The sequence below is a fragment of the Quercus lobata genome, chromosome 4 (genome assembly GCF_001633185.2).
Source record: "Quercus lobata isolate SW786 chromosome 4, ValleyOak3.0 Primary Assembly, whole genome shotgun sequence".
Classification (NCBI taxonomy): domain Eukaryota; kingdom Viridiplantae; phylum Streptophyta; class Magnoliopsida; order Fagales; family Fagaceae; genus Quercus; species Quercus lobata.
The window spans coordinates 92,315,595-92,338,546 of record NC_044907.1 but is presented as its reverse complement, the minus strand read 5'-3'; the positions used below and the strand labels follow the sequence as shown (position 1 = coordinate 92,338,546).

General features: G+C 36.1%; 1 pseudogene; it reads right to left on the bottom strand.

Annotated features, from left to right (window-relative positions):
• Positions 1-5,112: 5,112 nt before the first annotated feature.
• Positions 5,113-5,695, bottom strand: LOC115986170 (annotated as a pseudogene).
• Between the last annotated feature and the right edge of the window lie 17,257 nt (positions 5,696-22,952).

The following is a 22,952-nucleotide window of genomic DNA, read 5'->3' as shown; positions in this document are numbered from 1 at the left end:
AGAAGAAGAAGACACGATCTGGAAAATAAGATCTGAAACGATCTGGAGCTTCAAAGATCTAGTGGACGATCTACAGCGTTGAAGAAGAACAAAGAGTCACCCACCATTGTGAGCAAAACCAAGTCACAGTGCTCCACTTCCTGGTGTGGCTCTCTCAGGCCAACTTCCCAATGGCATTTTCGGAAACCTCACTCTCAGTCTTCGTCTCAACGCTCTCACTGGTTCGCTTCCTTCTGATCTCGCTGCTTGCGCAACCTGTACTTCCAAGGTAATCTCTTTACCGGTGATATTCCTGAGTGCTGGTAAAATGGTGGAACTCGAGTCTTAAAAACTCGAGTTCCACGTGGATTTTTATTCCACATCAGACCCAGTTGCTTACAAATCGAGATTTAAAAACTCGAGTTTTATCTTGGAACTCGAGTTTTAAACACTCGAGATGCTAGTTTTCAACATTGTTTTGAAACGTGACAACTAACTAAATTTTTTGATATTTAATATTATTTAGAAAAAAAAATTCTAATTTTTTACTTTTTCCGTGTTGAAAACTTTTTTTAAACACAACTATTTTTTTTAAAAGGAGTTAATTTTTTTTTTTTTAATGCGTTTGAGATGGGATGATAAGCTGCGTTTAGCCCTTTTATTTTTTCCTATTATTTGTAGGTAAGCAATAAAGGAGAGTATAAAAAGAAAATGTAATCTAATAGTGAATTTGTAAAAATTTACTTCCAATAAAAAATTATTGAATAAGGTTATAGTTTTAGGCTACAACTAATTTTGTAGCTAAACTTTGTCCATATAAAATTACTTAGCTTATTGAAGAGTGTGATGTATATTGCTTAGACATACACTCTTTCAATATTCATGCCTTTTTATTTCTTGAGATAATTGCCTATGTCATTCACAAGTCATCTTAGGGTAAATTTCTATAATATAGATTTTCATATGTTATGTATTCAAATGTCATCCTAAAATAGACTCATTTATGTCATACATTCACATGTCATCCTATGATAGATTCACATGCACATGCATCCACATATCACTTTAGGGTAGATTTGTATGTCATGCATTTACATGCTTATGCATTTGCATTTGTTCAATTTATACCTGTCAACATATACAATAACTCTTTTTCAAAACCCAAATGTCAAATTCTTTATTATTTAAATGGTGAAATTTAGGGTTAATTTCAAAACAATGTATTATCCTTTGGGATAGGCATCATAGGCATCATAGGATGTCTAACATTTTCATCACGTGTAACTGAGCTTCCAAATCCATTTCTTAAGATTCAAAACATTTTTTTTCTATTTTAGCTTAGGGACCTTTAGCTTTTATTAGTTAATTTATAAAATAAAGTCAATTAGACTTAGGTGATCAATCATTCCTTATAATTCTCATGGTTGGTGGAGACTCCTAAAAATGATCATAGGTAATGAAGTTCACTCATACGCACACCTCACCTATGTAATGTATACACATCACACACCTTTACATTATATCATACGCTATCGCCAAGTGAAAACTCCAAAAAGGTTGGGGGAACACCTCACCTATGTAATGTATACACATCACACACCTTTACATTATATCATACGCTATCGCCAAGTGAAAACTCCAAAAAGGTTGGGGGAATGTCAACACTGGGAAAAATACATGTACAACAAAACCCACCACAACTTAAAACAAGGTTATGTAAAAATGTTGTGAGATTTGTTTGTTTTTTATTTGTATTTTTATTTTCTAAATATAATAGATTAGAAGTTGTGAGATTTTGTTATGTATCAATAGACTTTTTTATGTGAGATTTTTAATTACTCCGCTCTATGATGATTACATTTTATCATTAGACCGAAATACCAATTGATTTTTGGTGTAGATGAGATTTATAACTTTTAATCACTACAATTAGGGGTGTCTTGACCCGACCGGAGCCTGAAAAATTGACCAAACTGCCCGACATCGACCCAATTCTAGCCCGAACCGAAGCTCTAGTTAGTCGGCTGTGGGTTTTCAATTCCAAGAACTAATGTCGGCAGGTCAAGTGGCAGGTTTGCTTCTCCAAAACCTGAGCAACCTAAACCCGATCGCTGCTATACAAGAACTCCGGCCAAACCTGGAAAAATCAAGCCAGATTCGGCAAGTTCTCAACCAGATCTGGTGGGATTTAGCCAGATCCAGCCAAACTACATAAATTTTTAGCTAAAATTTGTAAATTTGGTCAAAAATTTTGTAGTTTCCAGTGACAAATGCAGTTTCCGATGACCAACTGAACTGAAACCGACCACACTCAAACCCGAAACTGACTCGACCAATTGACACTGGTGGTCGGTTTCGGGTCCTTCCACCCTCCACCCGACGCCGGAAGGTCGAGTCCGTGTTGGGTCCAAAACTGAACTGACCTAACCCATGGACAGGCCTAACTACAATCCACTCTATTACTGTTTCAGTGAATAGTAAGTAGTAACTTCTAACACACATAACATAGAAAATTATTTTATAATTAGTGTCTAGTGTTGGTATTTATAACATAGCTTCACTGGTTTAAGTTTCGATTTGGACAAGTTTAAGATATCGGAAAACAATGACTGACTATATAATTGAGATAGGTTTAAACAATTGTGGGTCATTAAATAATGGATAATGCTAATAGATGCCCTTAGGACAATGGTTAACAACCCATTTTAAGAAAATTTTGACCCAACTTTTATGGAAAATGGAAAAAGCTATCAAAACATTAATTGCTTTTTTTCTTTTCCCATAAAATTTTCTTTAAATTGATTATTAACTATTGCACTAAGGGCATCCGTTAGCATTTTCCTTAAATAATTTGCTAAACGCTTAAAAAAAGCAAAAGCCTTATACCTCATTAATAAATAAAATATTTTATAATGATACGGTACTCATTATTCATTAGTCTTGATAGATATTTTTGAAGTTAAAAAACAGAAAGTTCATTTTAAAGACTAAACATATGCATAAAAAAGTACTCCCTCCGTCCCACTTTTTTTGTCCTCTATTCCATTTTGAAATGTCCCAAAATATTGTAGTGTTTCTAAAAATAAAAGTCATTAATTTACTAATGTTCCTATTATACCCCTATTAATTTACTAATTCAATTTTTTGATAAATTTTTTTAAGGGTAGTTTTGGAAACATATACATTTTTAAAATGTAAACAAAATAATAAATGATGTTCTCTTAAAAAGTTTGATTTTTCAAACAGGACAAAAAAAGTGAGACGGAGGAAGTAATAAGGACGGATTTGAAATTTGACCCTAACACATCTTCTTTACTAGAATTGAACAATACCTAATGGTTAATAAACTATAATAGAAAAATGTTAACACTACTTTTACAAAAAATATAAAAACCTGTCAACAAAATTAATTAAGATAAACTACATATTTTGCCCCTATCATTTACAACATATTTTAATTTGGTTCATAACTTTTCAATTATGTCAATTTGGTCATTAACCTATCAGTGTCGTGTCAATTTAGTTCATGTTGTTATATCTTGGATGAAAATTGATGACATATTAAATGGCCAAAATAAAATTTTAGTGTATTGTCACATTAACAAAAGCTAATTTTTTATTTTGGCCATTAGACACGTCATCAATTTTCATCCAAAAAATTAACGGTAAGGACTAAATTTACACAGTACTGAAAGATTAGGGATCAAATTGTAATATGGCGTATAAAATAGGGATCAAATACGTAATTTATCCAATTAATTATTTTATCATTTTTCCATCAAATATTTCTAGAAATAGTTCCTAAACCAATGTCCTTAAGGACATTTGTTAACATTTCCTATATTTGAAGATACTACAAATTTTATTTTGTAGAACTTACGTCATCAATCATAAAAAATAATTTAAATACTAATTTATCAGGTGGTTGAAGCTTACTAGCTAATTGCATTTTTTGTCACTTTAATTTATAAGGTTGATGTAGTAAATTTATTATGCATTTAATATTTTTCATACTACCTTTTTTTTTACTATTAGATTATAAGACTTTTGATAAGATAAGACCAAATTATTAATTAACCTGGTCACAATTGAATATGTTCCATTACATCTTTTTTATTTGAATTTTTTTTTGAGAAAATGATTTTTTATATTTGATTTTACTTTTTAGCACTTGATTTTCATTTTTTATATTAGATTTTAGCACTTGATGGATACCAAAATGAAAATAAAACAAGAGATAGAAGGGGAAAAACAAAACAAATTTTGAAAACCACATCAATTCCTTTATTTTGCAAAATTTGCCGCCTCAACCTCCTACGTACTCATCCACCCCAACCAACAAAGTTCTTCGGTCAATTTTCTTGTTCTAAAAATCTAAAATTTTGTCAACATCAGAAGGAGCCTAGCAGTCCAGAACTTTAAATACTAGCCGCCTCAAATAATAATTAAAATCGATTTTTTTTTCTTCTTTCGCTCTCAAAACCGAAAAAATTTAAACGTGCTAAAGTGATAAGATTGTACAACTTACGAATTCATGTTGTAATAAAAGCGATGGCTGAACTTCAACCATTTAATAAAGGGATAAAACCATTTTCCGTTTTTACATTTTCACACGATTCTTACTTTGGTTTTTAACTTCTTCTTTTTTCACCGTTTTTAGTCCCTATCCTGAAAAACGCTTATCATTTTCATCCCTGTCGTTACATTAAAGACGGAACTTGCACAGCTGGCAAACAACTTAAGTTAAGAACATTAAAATAATGCCACGTAAACCACCTGGCTTTCCACGTCAGCATTTAAATTAAAAAAAATTAAAAATAAAAATAAAAATAAAAAATTACATTAATTGAGATCTAAGTGTGTCTTGAACAAGAACACAAACCCAGATCCTAAGAACACAAAATTAAAATCCAAAAATCACAAACCCAGAAACACAAACACAAACCCAGTAACAGATCTTCCTGGTCAACCAAACACAAACCCAGCAACTGATTTTTCTTATCAACCAAACACACCAAAACACCAAACACAAACCCAAACATCAATAAGAATACAAACACAAACCCAGCAATCCATCTTCAAAAAACCTACAATACATCTTCAGAAAACCCAAGTCCAAACACAAACCCAAATCTAAACCTGACTACTACTACTCAATCGCCTACCGTTATTGGAATCAGAATCAAAATTAGAGCTGGCGGTGACGACTACGAAGAACTTATCTGTGCCGTGAGTGACGATCTCCGCCGTCGATTTCCATACAGAAGAGCCGATATTGTCAATGGCCTGATCAACCAACTCGAGCGATTCCTGAGGGACGGAAGCACCGGTGTCAAGTGAAGCCGGAAATCCATGACAGTGCGCGACGCGACTTCTCGGATCATCGACGTTTCTTTCTTCAACCCGGACCCAAATTCTCTACATCGCGCCGGTAGGTCTAGATCATTGACTCCAATTTCGAAGCGATTGTTTTGATCAATCCGCCGAAACTCCAAATCACGATGGAGTCCGAGTTCGGATCTGGGTTTGGATTTGGGTCCAGGTTCAGTTCGGGAGCATCGTCGTTTTGGGGTTGGTCTGGGTCTTCAGAGAAGATTGATTTGAAGAAATCCATTATAGTTAGCTCCTTGTACCCATTTCTTACTAATGTTTGGGTTTGGGTTTGTGTTTGTTGTTTTTGTGTTTGGTTGACAAGGAATATATGTTGTTGGGTTTGTATTTGTGTTTTTGTTTCTGGGTTTGTGATTTTTAGATTTTAATTTTGTGTTCTTTGATCTGGGTTTGTGTTCTTGTTCAAGACACACTTAGATCTCAATTAATGTAATTTTTGGTTTTTATTTCTGTTTTTAATTTTTTTTTTTTTAATTTAGATGCTGACGTGGAAAGCCACGTGGTTTATGTGGCATTATTTTAATGTTCTTTACTTAAGCCGTCTGCCAGTTATGCAAGTTCCGTCTCTGATGTAACGGCAGAGACGAAAATGATAAGTGTTTTCTAGGATAGGGACTAAAAATTGTGAAAAAAAAAAGTTAGGGACCAAAGTAAGAATCGTGTGAAAATATAGAGACGAAAAAGGGTTTTATCCCTTTAATAAATAAATGTTGGGTTCAGTTAACGAGTGTTCTAATAGTATTTGTTAAGTTAATAAATCATGAGAAATCTTAAAAAATGCTCTAAAAGTATTAGTTTATGAGGTATTTTTTGAAATATTTTATAGGAAAATGATAAAGCAATTAATTTTGTTGACAATTTTTTAGATTTCTTATAAAAATGATGTCAAAACTTTTCTAATATAGTTTATTAAAAATTACCCTAAGGCACCCGTTAATATGAGTTATAAACCATTTAGGGAAATTTTAATATCTTTTTTATGGAAAATATAAAAAGTAAATGCTAAAGAAATTACAAATTTTACCATATAGGGCTTACAAACTGATGTGACAATGAATGTAATTGATGCGTTTCAACCTCCTCATAAATGAATATTTGAATTGCTTCTTTATGATTAATGACATACCAGTTTGTAAGTTTATTCTCTGTTTGTTTTGGTGATAATGTTTTATAGAAAATGAATCATTTTTCAAAAAGTATTTTCTATAAAACTATCTCATTTTCTTATATTTGGTAACAAATTTAAATGAGTTGAAAAAATAATCTTTTAACTTCCCTTATTTAGCTTGCTGTGAGATAGAGTTGTTTTTCAAAAAAATTTAGTGAAAAACAATTTCTAAAAGGGTTTGGCTTACCTCCAGTCATTTTTTAACTAGAATCTTCTTTTATTTTAATGAGAAATTGCCACATTATCTACTAACTAAATAAAATGTGGAGATTAAAACCCACTACCACTTACAATTGTGTATTTAAAATAAAAGGAGACATCTAGTTAAAAAAGTACTAAAGATACGCCAAACACTTTCTAAAAATAAATCATACCTTTTATGTTGACTAAAGATAGTTTTCCTTTAACTCATTTTTTCTAATGCTACAAAACACTGGAAAACACAAAAAACTATCTTTATACAAGATTTTCCATCAAAACAATCAAAGCATTAATGCAGTAAAACTTGTAATACCTGTAGCATTATTCAATATAAAAGTCTGTAAAAAAAAAAAAATCAATTGTTTTTTTTTCCTTTCCCATAAAAAAATATTAAAATTATTTCCTAAATAAGTACCCTTAGAGCATCCATTATCAAAATTCATAAATATTTGAACTTTCTCTTTTAGGGTAAACTACGTATTTGGTTTATATCATTTATACTATATTTCAATTTGTTCCATAACCTTTCAATTGTGTCTATTTGGTCTCTAACATTTCAATGCCGTGTTAATTTAGTCTCTTTCATTATCTATTGGATAGAAATTACTGATGTGGCTAACTGTTAAAATAAAAAATTAGTTTTTGTTGATGTGACAAGAAATTGATTTTATATTTTGTTCGTTAGCCATGTCAGCAATTTTCATTCAATAAATAACGATAAGGACTAAATTGATACGACACTGAAATGTTAAGAACTAAATTGATGCAATTGAAATGTTATGAACCAAATTAAAATATGGGATAAATGATAAGTACAAAATTAGTAGTCTACCATTTTTTTTTTTTTTGGTAATTAATGAATGGATATCCCGTACTTCTCAAATTGTAATTAATGACACATTCATTTATAAGCTCTATGTAAAAAAATTAAAAATAAATACTCCTAACATAACTCATTAAAATTTTTGCTGGGGCGGCTAAACAGAGCCAACCCTATAACTCATTAAAATTTAAAAGGTTGCTTTCAAATCCATCAATTTAAATTTTAAAATAGGCCAGATCCGTCAAAGTTTGGTATAAAAAAGTGGGAAAAAATTGCCAAACAGACTATTCTAGGGAAAAAATTAGGCGCGTGGCACGTGTTCAAAGTTATTTAGTAAGTTAGACTGTTTTTGAAAGTCGAGTTTGGCAAACTCGACTTTGGACTGGAAAACAGACACTATAGTGGCGTTTTATTAGTGGCTATAGCAGCGTTTATAGAAAACGCCACTATAGGGAAGCTATAGTGGCGTTTTTGACAAACGCCACTAAAAAAAACGCCACTATTGTGTCTGTATTTCAACCCAAAGTCGAGTTTGCCAAACTCGACTTTCAAAAACAGTCTAACTAACTAAATAACTTTGAACGCGTGCTATCCGGCTAAAATTTTTCAAAATTTTCACTGTTTGGCAAATTTTGCCTAAAAAAGTGCCTTTCCATGTGTCAAATTTGGCCTTTGCATCCCCAAAGCATTCATGAGTCACGAGAGAGTTGACATAAAGAAAATTATCCTCAACCAAAACTTACAAATTCATAGAGAAACTTCCCTCCATCCCCACAAACCCACAGACTGACAGACAAAAGATTTTCTTTGGGCAAAAAAGATAAAGACAATAGAAAACTTTACTTTTACATGTTAATATCTCAGCGGACAGTAATCGATACTATCTTGGAAATTACTGCGAAATTTCGTAGCAAATGTAAACTACACAGCTCCACTCTCACATGCCAGGCATGAAAAAAGTTGCTAATGGCAGGTAGACAGAGACTGATGTTTTCCATTTTTAGCATTTCATTCACGGATTTAAAGAAGGGCATTACTAAAATTATTATCAATTTTATCATAAAAAAAACACTTACAAACATTGAATATGATTAATGTTGTCGATAAACTTTAGATCAACACAAGTACAAATCTTTTGTTTCCTGTTTTATATTCAACTTTATATTTCACTAATTATAATTTATCATTTTTTTTACATTCCTTAATAAATCATCAAAGCTTAAAATAGAAACAAAAATGCAAATACATGACATACTACAATTGCTAAATCATAAAGTGAAACACAAAAAGTACGACATATAATTTCTATTTGATTGGTACTTTGTGTTTCTATCGAAGACGTCTTTCCCCAATCAAAATGTATATAAAAAAAAAAATTTAATTATTACTGTAAGGACCAGATTTGAGTCCCTAGCCCAAAAGATGGATGGACTTAGACCCAAAAAGCCCAAAACAATGAATTTGAAGAGAGTGGGTTGGAAAACTGGGCTTTAGTGAATTAGACAACAAATAAAGTAGATATTGATGAAAGTAGAACATGCAAAATAAGTATTTTTTTAATTAAAATCATTTGTAAAAAACAGAATAACGAAGATCAATAATAGTGCAGTAAATGACCACCTAAATCAAGTTAATACCTACTCACAAAAACAACAGCGAGAGAATTAACTCCTACATCCTTTGCAACTCCAAGCATGCAAAAAAGAAAGTAACATAATATATATTTCTAAACCTAGACATGGATCAATGTATGTCTGTCTGTGTGTAGTACCAAAATGTTCAGTTTCTCAGAGAAAAGAATTACTGGCTTTGCAATCTTTAATAGTCGGAAACTAATTCACATGCTCAGGTGCATTATGATTATAGAGGTACAGAATTACAGAGATTGCAATCTTTAGGAGGCAGCAAACAAATGTGCAAGATTTGGAAGACAACATCGAAAATAGGTCATTCTAAGCTTTAGTAGTTGGAAACAGATTCACATGCTCAGTAGCTAATGTGATATTAGAACTAAAATCAAAAGTCATATCAATAGAGAAACAAAAAAGAAAAATATAGTTCTTGACAATATCTGAGGACCTTAAACAATCATATATTATGAACATTCACTGTTAACAAAATGAATTTTCACATGCCCCAACATAAGCCTAAATTTTTGATAAATCCAAAAATAAGCCTAAACTAAAACAAATTCAGATAAAGAATGACATTAAAAACTCCAGCAACCCGAAACTGAAACAAACCCCAACAGCAACGCAAAACTAAAACAAACCCCCAACAACTGCAGGAACCAAGCCCAGCAAATAGACATGCTAACTATAAACTATTGACTCCTTGCGAAATATGCCAGAGTTCCAAAGATTGGTCATTTAGTTGCATCAATGATTCAAAAAAAAAAAAAAAAAAAAAGAGAGAAGAACAAACAATCTATGGAAGAGTATAAAAGAGAAGAAAAAGAATCTGTCCAATACCAGAACAATCTCATAGACAAAACATTCAGCTCCATGCTTGATCCGGTTATGTCAGATCAGCAATTAATGCAGCAATCTCTTCATCAATATCAAAGGGGACCGGACAGTAGTGAAGGGCCTCCCATAGATCTCTTTCTCCAATTCTTTCTACACAACACATTCATTATAGGAAAAAAATTGAAATCAAGTGGTAAACAAATCAACCATGCCTAAAATTATTATTAAACCCCATAAATATCTGCAACACACAGCCCATACATATCATTGAATTAATTTTTCAGCCAAAATAAATTAATCATCAGGCCGACTCTTAGGCCTTTCAAAAACAAAAAAAAAAAAAAAAACAAAAAAAAAAAAAACCATTAAATTGATACTATCTCCACTATGAAATCCATCGATATTTACAATATTTTCTTACAAAACCTGTACAATTTGAAATCCCTAAATCGATAGAAAACCTAATTGAAGACATATAATTAAAACATAACTTTGAGGCTCTGTTCCATTTAAACCAATTTCAATCTGAATTTTAACCCATATTAATCAAATAAAATTGAAGCTTGAAAAGATCAGATTAGAATTCTTCATACTTGAAAAATCGTCCAACATCAGAAATGGAAAAGGATCCAAATTTGTCCAACATCAGAAACGGAAAAGGATCCAAATTCTTCAAGTTAGCCCTGAAAATCAAATGCCCAGAAAGGGGGCCAAAAAATAATCAATGCCTAGATGATAAAACTTCAAGAATAAAATAACCATGAATCAAAATTGATATTTGCCAGAGGAGTTATGGTTGAGAAAAGAAGGAGGGAGCTACATTGAATGAGAGAGTTAAAGAAGAAGAAGGAGATGGGAGTGAGTTTGAAATAGAGAGAGTTTGATTGAGGGTTTTGTTAGGACTGAGTTTGCGTTTGAGAGATAGTTTTGAGATACCTGCGGCTGATTTCTGCATTTAGGCTCCTCTTGTAGTTGGGTTTTAATAAGAATCAGGTTTGTAATCTATATTTGATGGGAAAAAAAAGAGATTTATTATTATTTCGGGTTTGTAATTTATATTTGATAGAAGAAAAATATTTATTATTATTTATATAAGTATTGTTGACGTAGAAAATTGTGGGATCTTCAAAAGTTTCGGTTATATATATATATATATATATATAGATAATTAATAAATAAACCCTTTCCTTGCTCTTATTGTGTCGGTCAATATTAATACATCATTCTTTTTCTCTAATTAATTACTCCCTCACTCATTTCTCAAAAAAGAAAATCACTCCCTCACCCACTTCGTGATTTTCATAATGAAAAATATCTTATGAAAAGTGTAGGGACACGGTTTGTAGCCCAAGCCCAAGATGTATGAGATCTTAACCCAATGAGCCCAGTACAATAAATTTGTAGAGAATGGATTGAAGAATTAGGCCCTAATGAATTTGACAACAGCTAGTATGGATTTAAAAGATGATCAAGCAAGAACAAAGAAAATAAAGCTGGATGAATTCACTGTTCGAGGAGGTATTTCTCCATACAAATCAATAATAGTTGGGTACAAGTATAATTTTGGTTGCTACAATATTCTTTCTATATTTTTCCAATCCCTTCCTCATGGAAAATCCCTTACATTATATAGTTCCCTTTGGATCATCTTAATCCTCCACTTGTTGGTCATCTGAGCCCTTACTTGAGTACCTATCCCATCAGATACCTTTTTTGGCTTTCTGTGAGTTGTGGTGGCCAAGGCAACACTATTCAGGGGTCTTCTCCACATAAATGCGGCCAGAAAAGTAGTTGCAATGCATTCAATGCGATGGTAGCAGCTTTCCCTTAGATATTTTTGGGTTTCCCTCCTTTCAGTATGTTTATGATGCACATCTCTATCAATGGAGCTTCTTGAAAGGTCACCCTGATTGTTGGAATACATATTTGAGTTGTACTTATCGTATCCGAGGAGTTATTCCTCCTCGGATTGACTTCTCATTCGTATCTTTCTCATTCGTATCTTGCTCATTAAATCCTGAGCCTGAATCATTCATTACCATTTGTTCCTCCTCGGACTACTCATGTTCTTGGCCAAGGCCCAATATATAATTTGGGCCCTTAACCCTACAATAACCTTTCAAAACTCTGATTTTTTCCCTCCCATCCGAGGAGAAAAGTGGGGTTTTGATTTTTCGTGCGCTAATATTATTTTGCCCTTTGATTTACACACATGGGACTGTCGTTTTGCGCGCCCCATCATTGCCACCGACGCTTTGGAGCCCGCGAGGCGTCATTAATTGCTCCAGGTGATGTTATGTTCCCTACATCCAACGGTGAGGCGCTAATCCAATGGTTGATATTTGTCCTTGGGTTTTGAACTAGATAACTCCCACTTGTTTTCACCCTCTATATAAAGCCTTAAGGGAAATCATTTTCCCCTTATTTTACGAATCTTCAAGTTCTCCAGAGATCTTAAGCATTCTAACTCACCAAACTCTCTAAGCTTCCAAACTTCACCACCCTCTTTTCTTCAAGAGATCCTTGAAAATCTTTCTAAAGGTTTCAGGGACTAATACACATCTTAGTTCTCGTAAGTTTCTATTTCTTTAAACTTTTCTTTTTCTCCTTGGCCAATCTCCTCAGCCATCCAGTTCTTATTTCTTCATTTACCAGTTTCAGTTCTTTCCCTTTAGTCTGTCCAGATGGGTAGATTTAAGCACTTAGTAGACTCCCCTGCCAAAATAGAGACCTTTAAGGTTAGATATCACATACCACAAGGAGTCACCCTGCGATATTGTTCCCTAGAATAAATAGTGACACACAAAGAAGAGGGGGAAGTCATCATCCCTATGATAGCTTTCATAGAAGGGGGGATGACTCTTCCTATGGATAGGATAACACGGGACTACCTCTTCAACCATAGGATATGCCCCCACCAGTGCGCACCCAACCTATTTAGGGTCTTAGGTAGCATTGATGCTCTCAACGAGTATCTGGGCTTGGGGCTTACCTAGCATGATGTGGTCCACATGTACGAGTGCCACTCCCTTAAAAATGCGGGATTTTACCTCAAGTCTCGATCTAATGTTGTTAGGCTCATCTCGTGCCTCCCTAAATCCAATAAGGGGATGAAAGACGACTACCTGATTGCTTCGAGGGCATGACATGATGGCCTTCATTGCCCAGTTCGAGAGGGAGAGTTAGGTGGGATACCTTAGAGTTAGGTTCCTTAGCAAGAAATTTAGATTCTTTAACCCTAACCATGTCATTATTTCCCTTTTATTTTGCTTTCTTTTGATGATGGGTCTTAATTTTCTAACCATGTTTTGCTCGTCGGCAATTTTTGCAGTCAAAAATCACGTATCACCCCAGCTCAGTCTGACCAACGTTGCAGCTCTTAATTATTTGCTGAGGTCTGAGATTTTCGTAAGTGAGGATAGACAGCTGCAAGCCGTCCATTTGATTTTAGACTTTGAGCCAATCTCGGAGGTATACCAAGATATCGGCAATGCCATAAGAGCGGGTGACCCACGGTTGGCCCGTATTGACGTGTCATTGCCAAGTTTCCTAGCCCGAGACGACCTTCCGCCGGTCTTATTGCCACTCCAACAGAACCCTCCTTTGATTGTACAACCAATCCATCGAGTTCGGCCCAAAGCAGCAGCAGCGAGGGAAGAGATTGCCTCCTCAACCTCCTTGCTTGAAGAAGAAATTGACAAGTTTCGTTTTGAAGAGGAGGAGACTCGAAGAGTACAAGTAATCCCTATATTGGATGCCGAGGGCGAGCCTGACAGACATTTAAGTGTCCAAGCTCTAGTTCTAGTAGTTGCCCATCCGAATAGCTCATCAAAGGAAGAAAAAGACGAAATGGCCTTGAACCAAGGGAACAAGAGCTTAAGAGACCTTATGGCTTCCAGGAGCAAGGTGTCAACTTCAAAAGAAGCCACCAAGTCTTAAGTTCCTACTACTCTTCCCCCCTCCTCCTCCTCCGATCCCCACCGACCTCGGATTGAAGCCAATTCCTGATTTAAAGAAGAAAATTCCAATTGAGGTGCTTGAGGAAGGTGAGGTGGGTCCTCAGAAGGGGACAAAACAACAGAAGGTGGCCAAAGATGCCCAGGACAAGAGGTCCATTTTTTGGACAGTTAAGAGGAGCAAAACAGGGCTGATGTGCGCATGACGCAATGCACCTGGTCTCCTCGACTAGAGGTGGATGGGACTCCCATCCCTTGGAACGCTTTAGTTCGAGACTTCCAAAGGGGGCATACGGGATATATTGCTGAAGCCCTGGAGCAGCCTTTACTCCTTCTGAGAGATATGGAAGCTTATAGGTGCTTCAAGCAGAAAGTCCTCTTCCTGTCCATGAAGAGGGACCTCGCTATGGTAAGCAATCTATCATATCCGTGAATTTGAATGCTAAGCTGTATTTTCGTTCTTTCTTTACTTTTTAACTCGTGATTTTTCTGTTGTCTTTGGGCAGATTGCTCAACAAGTTTTTGTGGCCGTGGAGTGGGTTCGTGAAGCCCGTAATGAGGCCGAGGTTGAGGCCCTCTCCCGTGCTGATGTTGAAAAATCATTGGGGGCCTTCAAACAGGAGCAGACTGAGATCTCTGAGAAGCTAAAAGTGTCGGACCAGGCTCGCCTGAGTGCTGAGGCGGGTCTAAAGACTGTGGAAAGGCAGGCTGAGGATTAACGCCAAAAACTGCACTTAACCGAGATAGATCTGGCCACCCAAAGGCAGTTGGTCATAGATCTTAAGGTTGAGCTATAGAAGGCCAAGGAGGCAGCTCAACTGGCCAAGGAAGCAACCGAGGTTGAAAATCAGGCGTTTTATCTGCTCGGTGTGGAGGAGACGTAGATTAGGCTCACTAAGGAGCTTTCAGAGGTATGCAAGGATTACTGCAATGTGACATGGGATAGGGCCTTTAGCGTTGCAGGAGTCCCTGCAGACTCTGTTTGGAGGCAGCCTGGGAGCGTGTACTATCATCCGGATATTTGTGAACAATCAAATATATTGTAGATAAAATCCTAGAAAGAATCACATTGAATATTCATACCGTATAGAAGAAATATAACCCCTCGCCCTAGCAAAGAGTTTAGACTGCCATTAGAGAAAGAAAAATACAAGGTTTGCTCTCCAAAATTCGTTCTGCCCAGCCTCCCTTCAAAACCCTAATGTCTAAGTGTCCCCAGAAAATAAAACATTTACTATTTTAATTTCCGTCCAGGTTTACAGCGGTAATTTGTGAGTTAATTTCGGCCATCAAAAATTGAGAATCTCGAAAAACTCAAAACTGAAAAGTTGTAGATATTTAAGTCACGGTTCCAACCTATCTAGCCTTGCATCAATTGGATTTTTGAGGAGAGTGATACGCCCAAAATACTGATTAGTGCTCAAATCAGATTTTTCCTTTTCAGATTCTGCCTCTTTGATTTATTTCCTTATTTGAAGCTTCCAATCATGGTAGACGATCCAAGCACTCCAGCTACACCTCCTTAGACATTTAAGCATGGTCCTTTAACTCCACTTTAATTCTAGTTTGACCTCCATTCTCTCACAAATTCCTGTAAACTTATCTTTCTCACATGATTTCCTGAAAGTAGAAAATTACACATAATGAATAGCATTTTATTCAAAAAATTATGTAAAGAAAAATAATAGGGACTAATGCAAATCATGGCTTAATTATACAAATTAAGCATAGTAATAAAGAGATAACGCCCATATAAATATATAATAAATATACATTTTAAGGCGTTATCACTATCTTAGCCTTCTTTGGCCCTGAATTAGCGCCATCGGCGGGTAGCCGAGCCACAAACATCACTCAAGAGGGGCGGGAGCCGGTTCTCCCTAGTGCAGCAAAGATGACATTGATCATTCCTAAAGGAGATCTTGAAGAAGCATCTCTCTGGGGTTCCAAACCTGCCTGGCTCCCTTGGCCACTGGAATGATGCAAGAGCTGCTTCAACTTTTCTTCTCGAACCAACTGGTCCAAATGGTTCCACAAATTTCTATAGTCCTCGGTGGTGTGTCCCTGGTCTTGGTGGTAGTCGCAATAAAGGCTCTGGTTGCGTCTCATGGGATTTCCTACCATCTTATTTGGTCATTTAAAGAACAGCTCATTCTTAATCTTTTCCAGTACCCGGTGCACTGGCTCTCGGAACATAGCATTAACCGCTTGGGTGTTGGCAGACTTTAACTATCCAGCGAAATCCCTCTGAGGTCGGTTATTATTGAATCGGTCCGACCTGAAATCCCTCCTCTCCTGAGGGATAACCTTCGCTTTACCTTTCCATTACTGTTGGTTTTCCTCAACCCTCTTGTACTTATCAATCCGGTCCATAAGTTGACACACACTGGTAACAAGTTTGCTAGTCAGAGACTTCCTTAAACCGTGCTCGGCTGGGAGGCCAACCTTAAAAGTATTGATGGCCACGTCATCAAAGTCACCATCTATCTCATTGTACATCTCTTAGTATCTATCCGAGTACATTTTCAAGGTCTCCCCCTCTCGCACGGATAAGGATAGTAATGAGTGCAAGGGCCGAGGTACCCTACTACACGTGATAAAACAAGAGCCAAAGGCCCAGGTGAACTCCTTAAAGGAATCTATGGAGTTGGCCCTCAGACCATCGAACCATCTCATCGCCACAGGTCCTAAACTGGAGGGAAATACTTTGCACATCAAAGCCTCATCCTTAGAGTGGACAGCCATCCTCTGGTTGAACTAGCTCACATGTTCTACAGGGTCTGTTCGACCATTGTAAATGGTGAATGTGGGCTGATGGAATTGCCGAGGAAGTTTTACCCTCTCTATCTTGCGCGTGAAAGGCGATTTGGAGATTTGATTCAACGCCTTGCTCATAGCGTCGTTTCTTAAGCCTTTACGAGGCGGGCTCTTGTACCTTTGCTTGTGGTGGTGCTCTTCATCGTGGGAGAAAGACTCGCTTGGTGGAGTTCTTGACCTTTGCCTATAACTAGCATCCTCTTTATCATTGGAGGAGACGTTTGAACTGGAAGAAGTTCATTTCTATTGTGCATGGTGCAGCTTCTTCTTTAAATTGTCAATTTCCTTTTGCATGGCTCGGTTGTTCTGCTCTTGAGAGACGTGACTCCCAACTTGAGAATGACTTTTACCAATATGTGTGGTGTGTATGCTACCTTCTCGATCTCGTTTGCGTTCAAGGTTAAGGAAGTCATCTTGTCGCCTGGAACCCATGAATTCTCCTTGATGGGGACCTGATCCTACCATAGTTAAACGTTGTACTCACTATTACACAAGTTCTTCCCACAGACGGTGCCAATTGTAGGGACACAGTTTGCAGCCCAAGCCCAAGATGTATGAGATCTTGGTCCAATGAACTCAGTACAATAAATTTGTAGAGAGTGGGTTGAAGAACTAGACTCTAATGAATTTGACAACAGTTAGTATGGATTTAAAAGATGATCAAGCAAAAATAAAGAAAATAAAGCTGGATGAATTCACTGTCCGAGGAGGTATTTCTCCATACAAATCAATAACAGTTGGGTACAAGTATAATTTTGGTTGCTACAATATTCTTTCTCTATTTTCTGATCCCTTCCTCATGGAAGGTCCCTTACATTATATAGTTCCCTTTGGATCATCTTGATCCTCCACTTGTTGGTTATCTGATCCCTTTCTTAAGTACCTGTCCCATCAAACACATTTTTTGGCTTTTTGTGAGTTGTGATGGCCAAGGCAGCACTGTTCAGGGGTTTTCTACACGTAAATGTGGCCAGAAAAGTAGTTACAGTGCATTTAATGCGGTGGTAATAGCTTTCCCTCAGATATTTTTAGGTTCCCCTCCTTTTCGTATATTCATGATGCACGTCCCTATCAATGAAGCTTCTTGGAAGGTCACCCTGATTGTTGGAATACATATTTGAGTTGTACTTATCGTATCCGAGGAGTTATTCCTCCTCGGACTGACTTCCCATTCGTATCTTGCTAATTAAATCCTGAACCTGAATCATTTATTATCATTTGTTCCTCCTCGGACTGCTCATGCTCTCGGCCAAGACCCAAGGCCCAATATATAATTTGGGCCCTTAACCCTACAAAAAGAATGGATGCTTGTTTGTGTGTTTTTTTTTAAGGAGATTATGTTATTTCTTTTTCACTCTACTTACACTATAAAATATAGAAATTAATTATCCTTTTTTTTCCTTAAAATAATTACTTGTCCAACTTAATTGGTTTTATTTAGAAAATTAACTATCTATACTGCTATTTAAGGGACTTCCTGTGACTAGACTTTTATGTGGTTCAAAAATAACTCTATTAATGAAAGATAATTTCATTTAGAAATAGGGTTATAAATGTCAAATAACAAATTTTATTTTAAATTCAAAAAGAGAATTCCTAAAATTTAGAATTTTTTTCCTTTATGTTCAAAAAAGAAATTACAGTTACTACTTATTTATAAAATTTATCATTTTTATTTGTTTGAAAAATAAAAATATATATTTCTAAAATATAATATATGCAAATTATTAAATTTTATCCAAAAAAATAAAAGAGTCTCTGAGCACGCACGTGAGCGTGTGCTTAGAGGCTAGTATTCTTATAAGAAAATTCATTTAATGTGTTTACCTCTTTGTCATTTAAGTTAAAAATATAAGTTCATGAATTTAAATTTTAATAAAATAAGACTATTGAAAATTTACCATATATCAACATTTACACAATGATTAATTAGTTTCAATTTGGTATTTATTTAAATTATTGATAACTCGATAAAATTCAGTTTATTTATTTTAAAATTTTAATAGCTGAATGAATCAATGGCAATGTGACCTAAAAACTCTAAAAGATTGTTTATAACAAAAGGAAAAATACTTTTTAAAAAACTTATTATAAATTAATATTAACATGAAAAATTATATTCATTGTCATGTAAATTAATAAATTAATTTTAGTAAAATTAATACAGTTGTAGTTTTAGACTTTTAGTATTGAAATTATGTTTTTTTTTTTTTTGGTTTTATGTTTAACAGTTTTTTTTTTTTTTGATAGATAATATGAAATTGTTAACAGATATTCTAATAGTATTGATTTAGAAATTTTTTTTAAAATTATTTAAAAAAAAAGAAAAGAAAAAAACAGTTAGGTTTTTTTTAAAAAAATGTTTTAATGACAATGTCTTGTTCAGCCACCTATCGTTATCTTTTTGGACTATTGTGAGCGTTGGCGTTGATAAGCAAGCATCTTATCATCAGCCGCTGTCATTGTTTGACAGTGGCCAACGAGAAAGTCAACTACGTCTTCACGAGTTTCATACTACTTTCTCTCTGTGATCTCCAAAGTATGTTATAGTATATTTATTAGAAGAAAAGCTACTTTTAGCATGGGCATTTGCAGACTATATCCGTAGGTGCCTTGGATTATAAAGGGTTTTTTTTAAAAAAAATGTTTTAATGACAATGTCTTGTTCAGCCACCTATCGTTATCTTTTTGGACTATTGTGAGCTTTGGTGTTGATAAGCAAGCATCTTATCATCAGCCGCTGTCATTGTTTGACAGTGGCCAACGAGAAACTCAACTACGTCTTCACGAGTTTCATACTACTTTCTCTCTGTGATCTCCAAAGTATGTTATAATATATTTATTAGAAGAAAAGTTACTTTTAGCATGGGCATTTGCAGACTATATCCATAGGTGCCTTCGATTATAAAGGGGTGTTTGGTAGGTAAGTTCAAACATATTTTTTAGCATTTTAAATAATATTACATATATTTTTATACATTTTTTGTTAAGTGCTGAATTGATGAGGTGATAATAGCTAAATTCGAGGTTAGCTAAGCCTCCTTGGATGAATGAAGAATGGAGAAGAAGAGAAAATAACAGAGAGAAGAATAGAATAACAGAAAGAATATGGAGCTTTACTCAATTCATGCCTCATATGGTTACATCCTCTCATCCTTATACCCCAATTCTCTTTGGTAAGTGGCTGCACATGGCTGTGCTTACAGCTGTGTAACTAACTCACACTCCAGCTGTCCTAGCTGTCACAACTAACTTCACAAACCTTCACACCTGATTCGGGTACAAGCATCCCTATAGCCTTATTGTAGTTCCTACATACTTACCTATGCTATTTTAGCTAATTAGGTACCTTAGCATGCAGCCAAGCACTTAACCAATTAAAATAGCAATGGTCATTACATTTAGCAATCCTCCTAATTAAGACTCCTAACAATACCTCCCTCTTTAAAAGACCTTGCCCACAAGGTGAGGGAACCTCTGCTGCATCACATATAAGTTCTCCCAAGTGGCATCATCAACACCTTCTCCTTGCCACTGAACTAGGACTTGAGTGATGGTCCTATTTCGAAGCTGGTGTGACCTTTCCTGCAGCACAGCTACAGGCTCTGTGATGACTGCCCCTTCCATATCAGTAGGTGGTAGAGTGGGAATTGAAACCACATGTTGACCCAACTTAGCTTTCAAGCAAGATACATGGAAAGTGGGATGGATTTTAGAATTTGGAGGTAAATCCAATTTATATGACACCTCCCCAACCTTCTGTAAAATCTGGAATGGTCCATAGAACTTAGGAGCTAATTTCTTCAACTGATGGTGCTTAAGGGACTTCTGTTTGTAAGGTTGGAGTCTCAGGAACACCCAATCCCCCACAGAGAAGCTTCTCTCAGTCCTCTGCTTGCCAGAATATAGCTTCATTCTGTTTAGTGCTGCTACTAAATTCTACTTTAATAGGGAAGTCAATTGCTGTCTAGTCCTCAAATGAGCATCCACTCCTTCAATTTTTGTTGTACCAGCAATGTAGTCCATCAATCGTGGAGGAGGGTAGCCATACACTGCTTCAAAAGGAGTGAGCTTGAGTGAGGTGTGGAAGTTGGTATTAAACCAATACTCAGCAAGTGGCAACCACTCCACCCAAGTGGCTGGTCTGTCAGCTGCAAAAGCTCTCAGATAGTGTTCAAGACTCTTGTTCACAACCTCTGTTTGGCCATCTGTCTGGGGATGATATGCTGAGGACATTGCCAATTGAATGCCCTGAAGTTTCATCAGTTCTTGCCAAAAGTGAGAAGTGAAAACAGGGTCCCTGTCACTCACAATTGAAGTAGGCATCCCATGCAATTTAAACACATGTTGCAGATACAAGTTTGCCACTTTAGAAGCAGTGTAGGGATGTGACAAGGCTATGAAGTGAACAAACTTTGTGAACCTGTCCACCACTACCATCACTACTTCCTTCATCTGAGATTTTGGCAAGCCTTCAACAAAATCCATGCTCACAGCCACCCAAGGTCTCTCTGGAATAGGCAAGGGCTGTAGTAGACCTGCTGGATGACATGTTTCATGCTTGAGTCTTTGACAAGTGTCACACTCCCTAACATATTTCCTCACATCTGACTTCAATCCGGGCCAATAGAAGTCCCTTTGAACCCTGTGCAAAGTTTTAAGGACCCCAGAATGTCCCCCCCATGGCCCATCATGTACTTGCTGCAGAATAGCTGTTTTTAAGGCTTCACATGACCCCACATACATCCTGCCCTTGTACAACAGCAGCCCATTGTGCATACTAAATCCCTTAGGACCCTCCTTACCTGATTGAAAAGCTTCCAAAATACTCTTAACATGGGCATCAGTAGCATAACTGGATTTAAGTTGAGCTAACCAGTCAGGAGTAGGGAAAGAAATCATACACAAAACCCCATTTTGAGATGAGACTTCATCACTAGGGACCTGTCTGGACAAAGCATCAGCTACTACATTTTCTTTACCCTTCTTATATTCCACAATAAAGGCATACCCTAGCAGCTTGGTGATCCACTTTTGTTGGGCTGGTGTACCAATTTTCTGTTCCAGAATATACTTGAGGCTCTGCTGGTCTGTCCTTACCAGAAAGGAGTTTCCAACCAGGTATGGCCTCCACCTTTGCACAGCAGTGACCAAGGCTAGCAGTTCCTTTTCATAAGTTGATAAAGCTAAACTCCTGCCTTTAAGAGCCTGGCTGTGAAATTCTATAGCTCTCCCTTCCTGCATTAACACAACTCCCAACCCAACACCTGAAGCATCACACTCCACCACAAATAGTTTATCAAAGTTTGGAAGAGCTAAGACAGGTGGATTGGACATAGCAGACTTGAGATTCTGGAATGCCATCTCAGCTTCTTCAGTCCAAGCAAAAGAATCTTTTCTCAAAAGGGCTGTCAGTGGTGCTGCAATCTGCCCATACCCTCTCACAAACTTCCTGTAATACCCTATGAGACCTAGGAATCCCCTCAAGGCCTTAACATCCTTTGGAGTAGGCCATTGTTGCATTGCCATTGTTTTCCTAGGATCTGTCCTTACTCCCTCACCAGAAATCAAGTGGCCCAAGTACTCCACCTCTTCACAAGCAAAGACACACTTGGATTTCTTTGCAAATAACTTCTCCTTAGTTAACACCTCTAATACAGTTTTGAGATGAGAAACATGTTCAACCAGGGACTTACTGTACACCAGAATGTCATCAAAAAACACAAGAACAAACCTTCTAAGGTAGGGTCTAAACACTTGATTCATTAGGGACTGGAATGTTGAAGGAGCATTAGTGAGTCCAAAGGGCATAACCAAAAATTCATAATGCCCTTCATGAGTCCTAAAGGCTGTCTTAGGAATGTCTTCCTCACTCATCCTAATCTGATGATAGCCCGACCTTAAGTCAAGTTTAGAAAAAATGCAAGCACCATTCAGCTCATCAAGCAATTCATCAATAACAGGTATTTGAAACTTATCCTTAATGGTATTCAAGTTAAGCTGTCTATAATCAATGCACATACGCCAAGAACCATCTGCCTTCCTCACCAACAAAACAGGAGATGAAAAGGGACTGCAACTATTCCTTATAGATCCAGCATTCAACAATTCCTTAACTATTTTTTCTATCTCATTCTTTTGATAAAAAG